Here is a 17986-nt window from a genome sequence, read left to right as displayed (position 1 = left end):
AAAACCATGAAAAGTCTTTTCTCCATCTGCGGCATGGGCAGGACGTGAATTCTGGAATCTATTTCTCTGTCCACTTTCCTCCTCCTTATTAAAAGAATTTCTCCGCCTCTGGACGACCCAAGCAGACTCAAACTTCTAGTTGCTGGGAAGTTCGTTCTGTGTTCACTGAATTCTATCATCCCCACCTTCAAAGAAGAAAAAAAAAAAAAAAAAGCTCGCGCTCAAACCCATGACAAATGATCCTCTCATACCAGATTTCTCTTCCACACATTAGTATGAACTTTGTTTCTCTGTAAAGATCTCAAATACATATGTATCCCCAGTCAGTAACTACAGCGGGCAAACAGCCCATGCAAAAATTAGGCTGGAATGGAATGAACATATATGTGTTTGAAATCTCACTATTTTTCTTGGTCCCCTTGGTGTCCTTGGAAACAAACAAGGGAAGACTATTTTTTGTTTGTTTGTTTACCAGACATTATTGCTTCATTTTCTGGTTAACACTACCTAGGATCGGGGCACCAACCCTGTCACACTTGGTGAAGTCTGGGAAGATCTGTCAGATCGTCCAGCTTTTTCCTTCTTCAGGACCTAAACAAGTCCCCTCAGACCTTCTTTGCCAGGAATCCAAACTTTGATGACAGTGGGTCAAGAACAAATAAATCTAGAGCTGATTAATCCCTATGACAATGCTCTAGAGCAGGGGTCTGGAACCTTTTTTGGCTGAGAGAGCCATGAGCGCCACATATTTTAAAATGTAATTCCGTGAGAGCCATACAATATGTTTAACACTAAATACAAGTAAATGTGTGCATTTTATGTAAGACTAACACTTTCAAAGTACAATAAGTCTCTGAATTCTTTTTAATAACGTTGTTATGCTGTTGCTAACCAATGATGAATAAAGTACTTCTTACCATTAATGCGACCTCTGGTGCTGCATGGTTTTGCTGATGGCATTGTAGTCTGGTTGATACCTGGTGAGGTTAAGCTTCATTCAGGTGTTGAGACTTCCATCTGTTAAACGTGATCGTAGGTTGGTCTTAACATTCTTTAGATGTGAGAAAGACTGCTCACATGCATATGTAGAGCCAAACATTGTCAGTACAGCAATACTCACATGCTGCAGTGTGTGGTATATGACGGGAAGCATGTTCCAAGCTTTGACAATCAGCTGGTCCACGGTTGAAATTTTTTCATTTCTCCCCACTTGTGTTTGCTCGCCAACTCTGCTTGCTGTTGTGCAAGTCTTTCCAAATCTTCATTCAGTCACTTGAACTTATTCACCCACAGGTCTGAGGCCTTCAGGTCAGCAGCTTGTAGCTCAAAATCTCTAATGGAGATACCGGGGATGTAACTCAGGTTGGCACTGTCCACTGCACACTCATGTGGATGGGTGATGAACTTAAAAAGACGAGTATGCTCTGAATAGACACTTCTCCCAGGAAGAAATACAAATGGCCAACAGATATATGAAAAGATGCTCATCTTCTTTAGCTATTAGAGAAATGCAAATCAAAACGGCAATGAGATACCACCTCACACCTGTTCGATTAGCTGTTATTAGCAAGTCAGGTAATAGCAAATGTTGGAGAGGCTGTGGAGAAAAAGGAACCCTCATAGGGAATGTAAAGTAGTACAACCATTATGGAAGAAAGTATGGTGGTTCCTCAAAAAACTGAAAATAGAACTACCTTATGACCCAGCAATCCCTCTACTGGGTATATATCCCAAAAACTCAGAAACATTGATACGTAAAGACACATGCAGCCCCATGTTTATTGCAGCATTGTTCACAGTGGCCAGGACATGGAAACAACCAAAAAGCCCATCAATAGATGACTGGATAAAGAAGATGTGGCACATATACACTATGGAATACTACTCAGCCATAAGAAATGATGACATCGGAACATTTACAGCAAAATGGTGGGATCTTGATAACATGATACGAAGTGAAATAAGTAAATCAGAAAAAAACAGGAACTGTATTATTCCATACGTAGGTGGGACATAATAGTGAAACTAAGAGACATTGATAAGAGTGTGGTGGTTACGGGGGGGAGGGGGGAATGGGAGAGGGATAGGGGGTGGGGAGGGGCACAAAGAAAACAAGATAGAAGGTGACAGAGGACAATCTGACTTTGGGTGGTGGGTATGCAACATAATTGAACGACAAGATAACCTGGACTTGTTATCTTTGAATATATGTATCCTGATTTATTGATGTCACCCCATTAAAAAAAAAAGATGAGTATGCTCACAAAATTCTCCAAAGCACACTTTGAATGACTGCAGGAGATTAGATGTGAAGCCTGCTAGCTGCTGGAGATCAAGATGCTGAGCAGGGTCACTTGCTGTGCATGAATCTTTAAACTCTCCCAGTTTTTCAAAGTGTAGTAAACGATCTGTTTCAATGTCAGCGATGAAGATTTCCAGCGTGTTATCAAATGCAAACACTGCTTGTTGAAGGGATAAGACTGTATTTTCAACTCCTTGCATTTTCACATTGACCCGTTTCAGATGTTCAGTCATGTCCATGAGATAGTAGAACTTCAGGAGCCACTCAGTGTTAGCTAACTCAGGATGCTCAACGTTTTTCATTTCAAGAAAAGTCTGGATTTTGCTCAGACAAGCTCCGAAATGGCTGAGCACCTTTTCTCTTGACAACCAGCGCACATTGCTGTGCAGAAGCAGACCAGGATAATTATTCCCAACTTCATCCAGCAGTGTTTTAAACTGGCGATCATTTAAAGCTCGGGCAACAATAAAGTTGACCACCCGAATGACCAACAACGTCACCTCATCAAGCTGCTTACTACACATCTGAGCACAAAGCACCTCTTGATGAAGGATGCAGTGAAAACTTAGGATGGGTCTCTTTTCATGTTCATGAAGAAGCGCTACAAATCCTCCATTTTCCCCCACCATGCATGGAGCACCATCAGTACACACCAAAATAAGTTTATCCATTGGTAGATTTTTTTCTTCAGTGAACTCAGTGAAAGACTTGAATAAATCCTCCCCTCTTGTTGTCTCTTTCATAAGCAAAACAGCAAGACTTTCCTCATGAAATGTGTCACCAACAGCATACCTTGCATTCATGCTGAACTAGAATAAATGGCTTACGTCTGTTGACTCATCCAAAGCGAGAGAAAAGAATGGTGCTGAATTTATGTCCTTCACTTGTGTTGCCTCAATTTGATTTGCCATCATTCACAATTATGAACAGTTCTTGCCGATAGAGGCATGTCTTTTATTCGTTTGATTATCTTGTCTTTATCCAAAAAGTCATCAAAAAGTTCATTGACAACATCAAGCATGAATGTTTTGGCATACTCCCCATCTGTGAATGGCTTTCCATTTCTCACAATTGCTAAAGCACCAGCAAAGCTAGCCGAATTCCAGTCACCTTGTTGGGTCCAAACACGGAGTTGCTGCTGACTAGCTTGCACTCTGCACAGTAGCTCTTGGCATGCTTTCTTCCTGCTGTCCCCCACTGGATATTTCAATGCAAATGTAGTATGGCATGTGTTGAAGTGCCACTTTATATTTGACCATTTCATCAATGCAATTTTATCATTGCATGTTAGACACACTGCAGAACCTGCTCTCTCCACACAGGCAAATTCCTCTGTCCATTCCTGCTGAAAAATATGATACTCCTCATCTTTTTTTTCTTTTAGACATCTTCTTCATCAAAAGGATTTCTGCAATTAGCTAGCTGACTACTTGATTAAAAGGAGGAAAGTTTACTTACTGACCTCACAACGACTCATGTACATTATGCATTATCCAATAAAAATTTGATGTTGTCCCGGAGGACAGCTGTGATTGGCTATAGCCACCCGCAACTATGAATATGAGCAGTAGGAAATGAATGGATTGTAATACATGAGAATGTTTTATATTTTTAATGTTATTATTATTTTTATTAAAGACTTGTCTGCGAGCCAGATGCAGCCATCAAAAGAGCCACATCTGGCTCACGAGCCATAGGTTCCTGACCCCTGTTCTAGAGCAGTGGTAGTCAACCTGGTCTCTACCGCCCACTAGTGGGCGTTCCAGCTTTCATGGAGGGCAGTAGCAGAGCAACCAAAGTATTTTATAAAGAAAAAGATAGATTTAACTATAGTAAGTTGTTTCATAAAAATTTATTCTGCCAAACTTAGAGAAAATCTGACATAAAGTACTTGGTAAGTAATTATTATTATATGCTTTAACTTGCTGTAACTCTGCTTTATAAATTTTATAAAGTAAAGTTTCTTTTCTACTTTATAAATCACCATTACTGTGGAACCGGTGGGTGGTTAGAAAATTTTACTACTAACAGAGATACAAAAGTGGGTGGTAGGTATAAAAAGGTTGACTACCCCTGCTTCTAGAGATTGATCATTAACTTACGTCACTTAATCCCCAAAGCTACTCTTCTTTACACTTAATGAAATTTAGTTGCTCCACTTCTTTTAATTTTTAAAATCAGCTATGAGGTATGTTTTACATTTAATGTATTACACTCATATTAAATGTACAATTTGATTCGTTTTGAATAATATACACCCGTGTAACCACCACCATCACAATCAAGATAATGAACAATTCCATCCCCTCAGAAAGTTTCCCTGCACCCCTTTGAAATCAGTTCCCCATCTCATCCCATCCCTGGCTCACTGAGCTGCTTCCTATAGGTATAGATTAGATTTGTCTTTTCTAGAGTTTCTAGAATGGAATCATATAGTATGTATTCATTCCTTTGTGTCTGGCTTCCTTCACTTGGCCTAACGTTTTTGAGATTCATTTATGTTGTTTGTATAATGGGATTACTGGTTTATATAGTAAGTGTGTGTGTATCTCTACAATGGAGATCAACTGTGTTCTAAAGTGAATACATAACTCTACACGCCCACCAGCAATGTATGAGAGTTGCTCCATATTTCTATCAACACTTGGTATAGTCTGTATTTTTATTTTAGCCGTTCTACTTGGTACCTCATAGTTTTAATTTGCATTTACCTAATGACTAATGATGGTGACCCTCAAAGACGTTCGCCACCTTTTTATGTGATTGCATGCCATTTGTTCTTTGATGAAGTGTCCAAATTTTCTTACCAAATTTTTAATCATTTCACTTATATTTTTGTTGCTTGTTTTTAAGAGCTCTTTACATATTTTGAATACCAGACATTTGTCAGCCATGTGTATAGCAAATACATTCTTTCAGTTGGCTGCTTTTCAATTTTTTTAAAAATTATTTTATTTTATTGCCTTTTAATTTCTTAAGGTGTGTTTCAAACAGTATAAGTTTTTATGAAGTCTAATTCATTAATTATTTTTCTTTTATGGTTGTGGTTTTTATGCTTTATCTAAGAGCTCTTTGCTTATCCCAAGGTGAAACAGATTTTCTCCTATGGCCTCCGGAATTTTAGTTTTAGTTGTTATGTTTAGGTCTATGATTCATTTGAAATTAATTTTTGTGTCTGGTCTGAGCTAAGGGCAGAATTTATTATTTTTCACATAGCCTTCCAGTTGTTTCAGCACAATTTGTTAATAAAATTATCTTTTTCCCCATTAAATAATCTTGCCACTTTTACTGAGAATCAACGGGCCACGTGAGAATGGGTCTCTTTCTGGAGTCACTGTCTTTTCATTTTACCTATATTTCTTTTCTTATGCCAATACCATGCTGTCTGCCTCACTATAGCTTTATTGTAGAAGTCAACTTATGTATATTTTCTAATTTTACTCCCTTTTTTATCAAAATTTGGCTAGCTCTTCTAAGTTTGGGTGTTTTGTGATGGTTTTTTTTTTAATCTTCTATATGAATTTCAGAATTAGCTTGTCAATGTTTTAAAATGTCACTTTGGAATTTTGATTGAGAGTGCCTTAAATATATTGATAACCTCAAGAAAATTGGCATGTTAACATTATTGAATTCTCTAATCTACAAACATTGTATCTCTCCATTAATTTAGATTGTTTTTAATATCTCTCAGCAATATTTTATAGTATTTAGCATACCAGTTTTTCACATATTTTTAAAAATATATCACTAAGTATTTTTATATTTTTAATGTATTTGTAAGTAAAATTATTTTGAATTTTAGTTTCTAATTGTTTGTTGCTAATATGGAGAAACACAATAGAATTTTATTTTATTTATTTATTCATTTCTTTATTTTAGAGAGAGAGAGGACAGAGGCAGACAGGGACAGACAGGAAGGGAGAGAGATGTGAAGCATCAATTCTTCACTGTGGCACCTTAGTTGTTTATTGATTGCTTCTCATATGTGTCTTGACTGAGGTGCTACAGCCGAGCCAGTGACCCCTTGCTCAAGCCAACAACCTTGGGCTTCAAGCCAACGACCTTTGGGCTCAAGCCAGCAACCATGGCATCATGTCTATGATCCCACACTCAAGCTGGTGACCTCAGGGTTTCGAACCTGGGTCCTCAGCATTGCAGGCTGACATTCTATCCACTGCACCATCAACTGGTTAGGCCACAATGGAATTTTATACAGAAGTTTCATACTTTGCAACATGACTAAATTTACTTATTAGTTTTAATAGTTTTTTCAAACTTCCTTGGGATATTTTTCATATAAATAATATAGTTTTACTTCTTTTATTTTTTTACTTGCCTTATTGCTCTGTATAGGATCCCCAATACAAGTTGAATAAAAGTGATAAAGTTAACATCTCTGTCTTATTTCCCAATTAAAACAAAAAAAAATCATTCTTTTACCAGTAAGTAGTATGTTAGCTGCAGATTTTTCATCAACATCTTTTATTGGCTGAATAAGTTCCTTTATTAAAAGGTTTCTTGATTTTTTAGTGTTTTGTTGTTTTTTACCATAGATGACTTAAGTTTTGTCAAATGTTTTTCCATATCAAGTCCTGCATAGCTTCTCTCCTTTATTTTGTTAATTGATCGAGTTGAATGTTAAAACTGCCTGCAATCCTGAGTGAAAGCTTACTTGGCCAATGCGTATTATAGATTTTATGTAATACTGGGTTTGATTTGCTAAACTTGCTTTCAGGAATGTCTATATTCAGGAGGAATGTTAGTCTGTATTTTTATTTTCTTGCGACTCTGGCAAGAGGATCATCAATTCTTTGCTCTCTGCCAAAGACCCTGCATCCCTATTCTGGCATTACGGTAAATGTCCTGTGGCCCCTTGACAAAAAAAACTGGTGCCCTGAAGGCCTTCTGCTTATGTCACCACGCTAAAGCCTCCTCCCACTTGTACTCCAATTCCTACTTTAGTTCCACCATTACGGTTTGCCTGCAGCCCACAGGTTTCCCATGGAGTCCCTGTAACCTCTACAACTTCCTGCCTGTGAAGGCATCTCCCAACTCCTGCTCCCTCCACAGGCGCATGTGTGGTCCAGAGGGTTCCTGCAGAGCGGCCACTCTCTCTGCCTGCCCACAGACCGTTACTAATCACCAGGATCTTGCCTTCACTCCAGAGGATTGCTTCCTGATGGCTTAGACACTTCAGAGCAGCTCCTGCCTGGGCAGACCAGCAGGCTCTGCTGTCCAGTGGACTAGACTATACCCACTCCAATGAGGTCTGAACCCCTTACAATTGTGTCCTTTCTTGAGCACTTTCTCAGCCCAGGAGTACACAGAATTGTCGTATCTTATAGCCACTTTTTATCAGAGTTAAACCCCCTTGTTTAACCCACTCTGTGGTTTCTAGCTCCCGAGTGGGCCCAAGCTAATACATTATAATGAAACATGACCTTTCTGGAGTGTCTATTGACTGTCCCCAGATGTTCATTGAACACTAGTCACTCTTCATTCTGTTTATCGGTTCGCAAGGGCTCTGGTAATTGGTTTACAAGCTTCCTGATTGGTGGGTGTATATTGTTATACAGTGTCACCCTTGTCATCATAGTTTATAATTCAGTGACAGAAAGACCCCATGTAAATTTCTGGAGATCTTTCCTTGTGCAATTCTCTCTTCTTTGGTATACTGTGCTTCAAATTTCAGCCACCTCGGCCTCCCTAAACTCTAGTATCTGTCTCTCCTGTGATCCCCTGCTGTGGTCCAGGGAATACGTCTAAGAAAGCCGGAGTGATTCTAGGATTCACCTCATCTGCTTGCCTTTTCTCAGGGATCACAATCCCCTTGCCTAAGGTCTAAAAAGAATTGTTTCATATATTTTGTCCAAGTATTTGTTGTGTAGGGCAGGAGCATAAGCCCAGTCTAATTATTACTTGATGGCTACAAAAGGAAGTTGTTTTCCTTTAATTTTTTTAGAAGCTACTTCTTGAACAAATTTCTTCACATATTTGGTATGTTTTTGTTTATTTTTACTGAGTTGGTTAGACTTGGTCTTTGTCGCTTTAACCCAAAGAACTCTGGACAATACCTGTAGTACAGAAGTGAACACAGGAAGTATGTCAGATAAAGCCTGATAAACCTGAATTAGAGTGGAATTTTACTACCTTTATTCTAAATGCTATAAGCACGATTTATATAATAGGAGATTAAATGGGCTGTTTTGTTATGGGTAACTATACTATTCTGTTAACATAGAATTTATAGTCTAAAACTCTAATTAGGCCCTGGCTGGTTGGTTCAGTGGTAGGGCATCAGCCCGGTGTATGGAGGCCCCGGGTTCAATTCCTGGCCAGGGCACACAGGAGAAATGCCCATCTACTTCTCCACTCCTGCCCCTTTCCTTTCTCTCTATCTTTCTCTTCCCCTCCTGCAGCCAAGGCTCCACTGGAACAAAGTTGGCCTGGGCACTGAGAATGGCTCCATGGCCTCAGCCTCAGGTGCTAGAATGGCTCTGGTTGCAACAGAGCAAAGCCCAGTAAGCAGAGCATCACCCCCTATTGGGCTTGCTGGGTGAGTCCTGGCCGGGTGCATGCAGGAGTCTGTTTCTCTGCCTCCCCACTTCTCACTTCAGAAAAGTACTAAATAAATAAATAAATATAAATAGATAGATAAATAAATAAATAAAACTCCAATTATTTTTCATATTGGCTTTAAGCCTAACTCTTTAAAATATTATTTATACAATTAGTTGGTACTGTCCTCGTAATCTTATAGGACTATTCACTTAACCCCATGAAATTCCATTTTTCTATATGTGATATGTTTTAGAACTTGGCAAGCTCCTGATGTAGCTAATTCTTTTCTTAGCTTATTAGTTACCTAGCTCAAAATCAAGATATGTGAAATTTGACCAGGAAGCCACAATACATTTGAGCAAACACTGATTAAACATGTGGAAGCAGGTAAAAGTCAAAGGCATATTCTAACAAAGACTTTATTTTTCAATTGTATTTATTCACATCCTATGGTAAGGTCATCCAACCACTTATAAATACAACTCTATTACATTCAGTCCACTTTCTTCATCTGTACCATAGGATTTCATGGAATTTTTTTTCAATTATGTTATAAATCTAGGTATATTCTCATGTCTTCAATTTATCTGTCTGGTAATATTTCCAATAAAGGAAGTCAAGTCAGCCCAGCAGTCCTGTCTCTTAGCAAACAAGATTGGCTTTTTATACCCATGACGCCATCTCTGTAGTGTTCTCAATCATACATGCAAATCTATGATTTAAAAACTTGCTTAGTTACAGCCCTGGCCAGGTAGCTCAGCTGCTAAGAGTGTCATTTCAACACACCAAAGCTGTGGGTTTAATCCTCAGTCAAGGCACATACAAGAGTCAATCAATGAATGTAAAAATCAGTGGAATAAAAACTGATGTTTCTCTCTATCTATCCCTTACTCTCACTCTAAAATAATCAATAAATTTGAAAAAAAAAAAAGTTTAAAAAAATAAAATAAAAAATAAAACCTTGTTAGTTATGGTAATAGGCTAGAGCTCACAGAATTTACCTCCCATGGTTTATGGGCAGGCCTCCACTGGAATCTGTGACACAGTTGGAAGGTACCACATTCCTATGGTGTGTTTCAAGTACTGGCTGCTGTTTCCCTATCTGCTTGCTGCCCCTCAGTCATGCAGCTCATAACTCAGTACCCTGGATGAGGCAAAAGAGAAATAAATCTCTTTGGTAGCATCCTGCATGGTTCAGGACCCAGGTGCTCACTCCCACGCTTTTATTTTCCCAGAGAGGAATCACAGGTGGAGAAGGGCATCTTGGCACTGAGCGGTGCCTCCTTGAGGGAGGAGCAGCACGCCTGAAGTTAAACTGTTCCTCTTACCTTCGCCAGTGTGTCCGACTGGAACTTTTGCTCCGTGGGTGTGCTGGAACTTCTCCACTGGCCTCCTGGGCTTCCCAAAGGCTTTCTCGTCTGGGGGTGATTAAGTCAGTGTTTTCCAATGTCTACTGGACCTCGCTCAGAGGGACTATATTGGTTCACAGGCCACTTTAGAGTCCAAAATCACGACAAAGGTGTTACGCTTATTACCTGATCACTGGTGGGAAGACTCCTCCTGGATCCTTTGGCCATCTGGTGCCAGATCCTACAGCTCCCACAAGGTCACTTTTGCCCATGGATTGATGCAAAATTATTGTTGTTGGAGAGAGAGGACATGACAAGAGATGTTTTATTGGGCCATGTTCCTTACGTCACTCTCTCCCATTTTTATTTCACTGTAAAAACAAAATTTACCACAGGAAGAGGTACATTTTTCATCATGACCAAATTTATCTTCTCATATGTACATAATTGAAACAAGTTTCATGAAACAACACACTTATATGTCATGTCCCCTGACATATTCTGTTCTTTTGCTTCTCAAACTTCAACGTGCATGTTAAACAGCTGAGGATTTTGTTAATTATGTGATTCTGAGTCAGTATCTGAGGTGGGGCCATGCCTACATCTTAACAAACCCCTAAGTCAGGGGTCCCCAAACTTTTTACACAGGGGGCCAGTTCACTGTCCTTCAGACCATTGGAGGGCCAGACTATAAAAAAAACTATGAACAAATCACTATGCACACTGCACATATCTTATTTTAAAGTAAAAAAACAAAATGGGAACGAATACAATATTTAAAATAAAGAACAAGTAAATTTAAATCAACAAACTGACAGTATTTCAATGGGAACTATGCTCCTCTCACTGACCACCAATGAAAGAGGTGCCCTTTCCGGAAGTGTGGCGGGGGCGGATAAATGGCTTCAGGGGGCCGCATGTGGCCCGCGGGCCGTAGTTTGGGGACCCCTGCCCTAAGTGGATGTTTCTGTCTCTCGGACTGCATCTTGAGTACCTAAGTTCTATTCTATTTCATCTTATTTAAGTGCTCAGTTACTTTTATGACTCTCGAATGTATCTGGACTGTCAGTTTGTAAAAGCACTCCTGGCATATTTCCTGGAGTAAAACTATGCTTGGGGAAGCTCTCAAACCGACAACAAGCCTATCTGGGGTATTCTTGTGAAGGACTACCTGTGGGCTGGCCTCACACGTGGAAGTGGTTCTGTAGGAAACAGGCTTCACCTTCCACATACCAAGAACAGAACAGTATAAAAGTAAAGAGATTGATATCTTCCTGACATTGCTTTTTAAAACTGTAACATTTGACACAATAAATAAATCTATTCCAATTTGGAGTAAATAAATCTAAGCATTCTGCGTATTAAGGACTCTCATAGCTGCATGGAAAAGAAAGTTACAAAAGATGACCAAAAGTAACCATGGCAATGATATGAGTACCAGGAAAAAAAAAAACCCGAAAGCCATTTCCTGTGGCATAATCGCCTTTTGTCTGCAATATCAATGCTTCTATAACCATCAAGGTTTTTATTTTCAATTAACAGAAGTCAACACTGACTAACAATAAAAACAGAACTAGAGGAGGCTATTCAGGGACTCCAAAAAGAGAGGAAGCTGTGGGACCAAAGTTAAAAACAAGATGGCTCTAGCCCTGGACGAATAGCTTGGTTTGGTTAGAGCAGTGGTCCCCAACCCCCGGGCTGCGGACCCGTACCGGTCCGTGGGCCATTTGGTACCGGTCCGCAGAGAAAGAATAAATAACTTACATTACTTCCGTTTTATTTATATTTAAGTCTGAACAATGTTTTATTTTTTAAAAATGACCAGATTTCCTCTGTTACATCTGTCTAAGACTCACTCTTGACGCTTGTCTTGGTCACATGATACATTTATCCGTCCCACCCTAAAGGCCGGTCTGTAAAATATTTTCTGACATTAAACCAGTCCGTGGCCCAAAAAAGGTTGGGGACCACTGGGTTAGAGCGTTGTCCCGAAGTGCAAAGATTGTCGATTTGATCCCTGTCAGGGCACATGCAGAACCAAATTTATGTTCCTGTCTTTCTCTCTCTTCTCCCTCTGTCTAAAAATCAATAAAATAAACATTTTAAAAAAATAAGAAGGACCCCTTTTATTTTTTAAGACTTTATTTATTCATCTTAGAGAGGAGAGAAGGAGGAGAGAGAGAGAAGAGGGGAGGAGCAGGAAGCATCTACTCCCATATGTGCCTTGACCAGATAATCCCCAGGGTTTTGAACTGGTGACCTCAGCATTCCAGGTCAACGCTTTATCCACTGCACCACCACAGGTCAGGGACAGAAGGACCCCTTTTAGGGGACTGGGAAGGAGGAGCCCAAGCTGAGTACTCAGAGCAGAAACAGCCTGGCCACGCTGTCCCCACTAAAATTAATGACCTTGAACTATTTCTCTCCTTTGTCCTCATATCACGCTCTCAAGATGAAAGTCACAGGAGAAAGTATGCATTTGGCTGCATTTGGGTGTTCATTCCCTCTTGCCAGTCCTGGGACAACAGGAAGTATTCCACCCGTCAATCTTCCACGCGGGATCAGGTGCCTGATATATTACCTACCGCCTCTAAAAGCGTAGAAAAGTGGTATGTGGCATAGGGTATTTTTTTAAGACTTTATTTATTTATTTTAGAGAGGAGAGAAGGAGGAGGAGGAGAGAGAGAGAGTGAGAGAGGGAGAGAGAGAGAAGAGGGGAGGAACAGGAAGCATCAACTCCCTTATGTGCCTTGACCAAGTAATCCCAGGGTTTTGAACCAGCGACCTCAGCATTCCAGGTCGATGCTTTATCCACTGCGCCACCACAGGTCAGGCCGTGACATAGGGTATTTACAATTCTTTCAAATTTTGCTCCATCCTGCAGCAGAAAAAATGAGGCAGTAATTCTTAAGGGATGTAGAATCAAAGGAGGTTTTCTGAGGTGGAAAGAATGACTATGTATTTGCATCTTGTTGGTAATAACTCAGCAGACAGCGAGTGTGGTTGGGAAAATGGTTCATTGTCACTCGAACATTATTTCTGAGAATTCCTGGCTATTTTAGCCACCATCCATCGGCAGAACTCAAATTCTACACCCATTAAACAATAACTTCCCATGCCTGTTCTCCCCGTCCTCGGCAAGCACTCCTGTACTTTCTCTATGACTGTGACTATAGTTACCTAGGTGGAGTTGTCCAGTCTCTGTTTCTTTTGTGGCTGGCATGTTTCATTAGCATAATGTCTTCAAGCTTCATCCACCTTGTAGGACATGTCAGAATTTCCTTCCTTTTCAAGGCTGAGTAATATTGCCTTGTATGTATGTGGATACCATATTTTGTTAACCATTCACCTGTGGGTAGACACTAGGTTGCTTCTACCTTTTGGGTCTTGTGAATAATACCACTATGAACATGGGTTTACAAATATCTCTTAAAGATCCTGCTTTCAATTCTTTGAAATAAATTCCCAAAAGTTGACTAGCTAGATGATAGGATAATTCAATTTCTAATTTTTCTAAGAACCATCATACTGTTTTCTATGTGACCTCAGCACTTTACATTCCTACAACTGTGTACAAAAGTTCTGATTTCTTCCTATCTTGCCAACATTTGTTATTTTCCTTTTTTTTAATAATGGCCATTCTAGTAAGTGTGAGGTGATATCTCATTGTACTTTTGATTTGCATTTTCTTAAAAATCAGTGTTGTTGAGCATTTGTATATCTTCTTTGGAGAAATGTCAAGTCCTTGGCTATTTTTTTAGTTGGGCTGTTTTGTCGTTGAGTTGTAGGAGTTCTTTATATATCCTGTTATCCACTTGCTCACTCTACTCCAGACACATTGGTCTCATTTCTTTCCTTCAAACCACCAAGCACGTTTCCTCTGTAGGGCCCTTGCTAGTCCCCCTGCCTGAGTATGTGGTTTACTCCCCCATCTCTGTCATGTCTAACATAATGCACCTTCTCAGAGAGCCTTCTGTCAGCCATGGCTACTCATCCCTGCTCCCCCAGCAAACCTGAGCCCCTTGCAAATGCTCTTTTTTTCTTTTTAATTTATTTCTTGATTTTAGAAAGAGACAGACAGACAGACACATTGATCTGTTTCTGCACATGCCCTGACTGGAGGTTGAACCCAGAGCCTTCGTGTTGCAGGATAACATAACCAACCGAGCTATCTGGCCAGGGTATGCTTGTGGGGTTTTTTTTAACATTGTTTTTCACCTTCTTATATCATACACGACTTACATGTGCATTAAGTATACTGCTCAGAAACATTAGGGGATATTTCAAAATGAATATGAAGCGATAAAATATCCCCTAATGTTTGTGAGCATATTGTTTCATAGCTGTCTTCCCCCCCACTAGAATATCAGCTCTTCAAGGTCAGGCAGGGATCTTTGTCCATTTTGTTTACTAATATATTTCAAGCACCAAGTGTTGTCCTTGTGTACAGAACTGTCTCAAAAATAGTGACCATATTTTTGTAAATAAAGTTTTACAACTCAGTAAGACTTTTAGTATTTAACACTTGGGAAATTATCTTTTCTAAGTAGAAATATCTTTTAAGAGCAGAGGCTTCCAAACATGAGTTCTTTTAATTCATTCAACTTTTGCCCAAACCATCGAGTTGCACAAATACGGCTCTCAGGATATTCAGTCTTATCTCTCAGATCGGAATAATTGTCTCACTTATGCTATAAAGTAAAGAAAGGGAGGAGGAGATGCAGATAAAGAATTAATTAATCAAGCCTTTAACTTTTCTGAAAACCCAGGGAATTCTTATCAGCCGACTTTGTTATTTATTTAACATCCCTCTCTGGAATATTAATAATATATCCTGTGATTTACAGCTTTACATGGCTGAGATATATTCACACAGGTCTTCACTTTAGCAAGTGCTCTAAAAGTCTTTCCTTACATGTCTCATACATTCATTCACTTTGGAGTCTCCACACACAGGAATATAATTCGTAATAAGACACAGGATTGTTTTACTAAAGTGCAGGGCTTTGCAGCTTTTTTCATAATACATTAAGAGGATGGTTCTGTTTATATGGCACACTGAGGTAAACAGGGAATGTTTTGCTTGGCAAGGCTTCTCCGGTGACCCTGCCCAGATGAGCCACTCCCAGCCACCCCCAGGGTTGGTTGGCCCCCAGTTTGAGAAGCTCTGCTAGATTAGATGATGTCATAGGAAGATCATTCTTACTGATTGATGGGTGAAACCAATCCTCTGTGACAAACATGGTTTACAACTTCAAATTGCTTTCTTCACCAAATATTCAGGCTTGTCGTGTTCTGCTTCTGTACTACACGAACACATAACCAGAAAATGAAAGGGATGTGATTCCCTCAAAGAAAATCTTTCTAGAAAAATAGAAGTAGATGAATTTAGAGAAGTTAACAGCAACTATTTACCACCATCTAACTACCAAAAAATGAAAATAATCTTTATCCTGTATATTACACCAAAACAAATTTAAATAGATAAAGATGGAAGTGTTAAAAGAAATGACCCATTAAGATATCAGTTGATAATCTCGGTGATTGTTTTTAAAACATTTATTTAAGAAAACATTTTTTAAGTGTGACACTAAGTAAAAAACCATTTTTTAAAAAAAGAAGACAGGTGTTTTCCAAAAATATTTTTATTTTATAGCTTTTAAAATACATCAAACTTAAGAACATTAGAACTCACCACCTAGATTTAACAATTATTTATATTGTGCTATAGTTGCTTCCTCCCTCTATTTTTTATATTATTCCTAAGTAAATGAAAAATATTGACATTTCACTTCTAAATGCTTCTGCACAGATCTCCAAAAAGTTGAAATATACTCACAAAACCACAATACCTTGATTACAACTAACAAAATTGACAATAATTCTACCATATTATCTATAGTATCAAACATCATATTTGCTTGTTATCTTGCTTAAGCTTTTTAAAATCTAGAACAATACCCTCTGCACCCACTATTTTTTTGGCCATGACATTGACTTTTGTAAGGGCTCAGATCAGTTTTCTTGTAGAGAATACCCCATTATAGACTGGTTATCTCTTCACGGTGTTAACATGGCTTAAAATTGTTAGATTCATTCCTAAAAAGGGAAAGATTCAAGACAGATATCCAGAGCTGTCGGTTAGAACTTTCTGCAATGACAGGAATGTTCTATGTCTATGCCATTCATCATGGTGAGCCCACTAGTCACGTGGCTATCCAGAACTCGAAGTGTAGCTAGTGCCACCGAGGAACTGAATTTAATTTAATTTTAATTAATTTAAGTTTAAATAGCCATGTGTGGCTAGTGTCTATGAAATCATTTTGTAACATGAAAGTAGATATAAGGTGCCAACATTTTGCCTGTTCATACTAGGTATTTAATAAATGTTTGCCTACCTCTCTTTCAAATATATTTTTAAAAGCATGCTATGTACTATATTATATAGATTCAAATGAAGATTAAGTTTGATGTGATAGTGCGATTAAGACCTTTTCAACAGCAGAGAAGTAAAGGTTGCCTGTTTGCTTCAGAAATCTTATAATCAGCACCAATTGATAGAGTTATCTGGTTATACCCATGATCCACATGGAAATAAAAATCTCAAAAATAGTTCCATCATTCTGCAGTCTATATCTGCATCTCTATCTTTTATATGTAAGATTTAAGAGTGAAAATTCACATTCTCTGAAAGAAGTGGTCCTGCATATGTACTTTTCTTTCACATTTCCCATAGAAAGTGATTAGGATTACTTAGACTAAGCCAGGGTAATAAAATTCAATACTGGGACTGTTATTCCAACTAAGAAAGAGGATCTCTTTTTTCATGGCATTGAGGCTGGAAAGATGGAAACTGGAGCTCCTGAGAGCCTGCTTGACAGGGAATACAACACAGAGAAAGTAGAACTGAGACATATGGAGAAAGAGTTTCACTTGGCCCCTGGATCCAACCATGCCTGAGCAGACCACGTTGAATACTTTTCAGTTTTACAAGCCAATCAATTCTTTGTTTTTCCTAAGTTAATTTAAAGTGTGTGTCCTCCTGTCTTTTGTAGCTGAAAGAGTGCTATCAAAATGTAACAACCAAAAGAGCATAGAATTTGGAACTAGACAAATTAGATCCTAATATACCACTGATCCAGTTTTCACATCTGGAGATAATGATGCCTTCCTCTTAGGCCTACCATGAGGACTGAAGGGACAGTATGATCTGCATGTGAGAGATTCTCTCAATATGCTAGTTCCCTTTTTTAATTTCCCCTGGGAGCTGTATTGTTGTCATACCCTTGAGTGCTCACACATTGTTTTCCTTTTCTATTGATCATTAAAATGTCCATTAATACCCATATGTATTGTGAGGCCATCTGGATCTAAATTAAAAATTGAGAGACACATTCCATACCAGCGGCAATGCACATTTCCCCATCCAGTTTCATAAGAGAATCAGTTTAGGAAACAATAATAATTGTCTTTGGGTCATGCAGAGCCATTGGTGGCTGTGAATTTACGTTGCTCTTCACACAATCTATTCCTTTTTGGTTTCTGTCATCAGTACAATGGGGATTGAATCTTGTGTAGGCTCTGGTCACATGGTACAGTTACTTTTGTCCTTTCAAAAACAACTATGTGTGGAATCTCCTCTATTGGCCCTGAATATCTACTCGCCTTTTATGATTGCACTGGATTTAAGTTAGAATTAGCTAATCGTTTACAGGATTACCTAAGCTAAAAATTGACACACTAAAACACAGTAAGCATGTTTAAATCTCTGCAC

Source organism: Saccopteryx bilineata, chromosome 4 (genome assembly GCF_036850765.1).
Source record: "Saccopteryx bilineata isolate mSacBil1 chromosome 4, mSacBil1_pri_phased_curated, whole genome shotgun sequence".
In the NCBI taxonomy this organism is placed as follows: Eukaryota; Metazoa; Chordata; class Mammalia; order Chiroptera; family Emballonuridae; genus Saccopteryx; species Saccopteryx bilineata.
Note: the sequence above shows the minus strand (reverse complement) of the source record.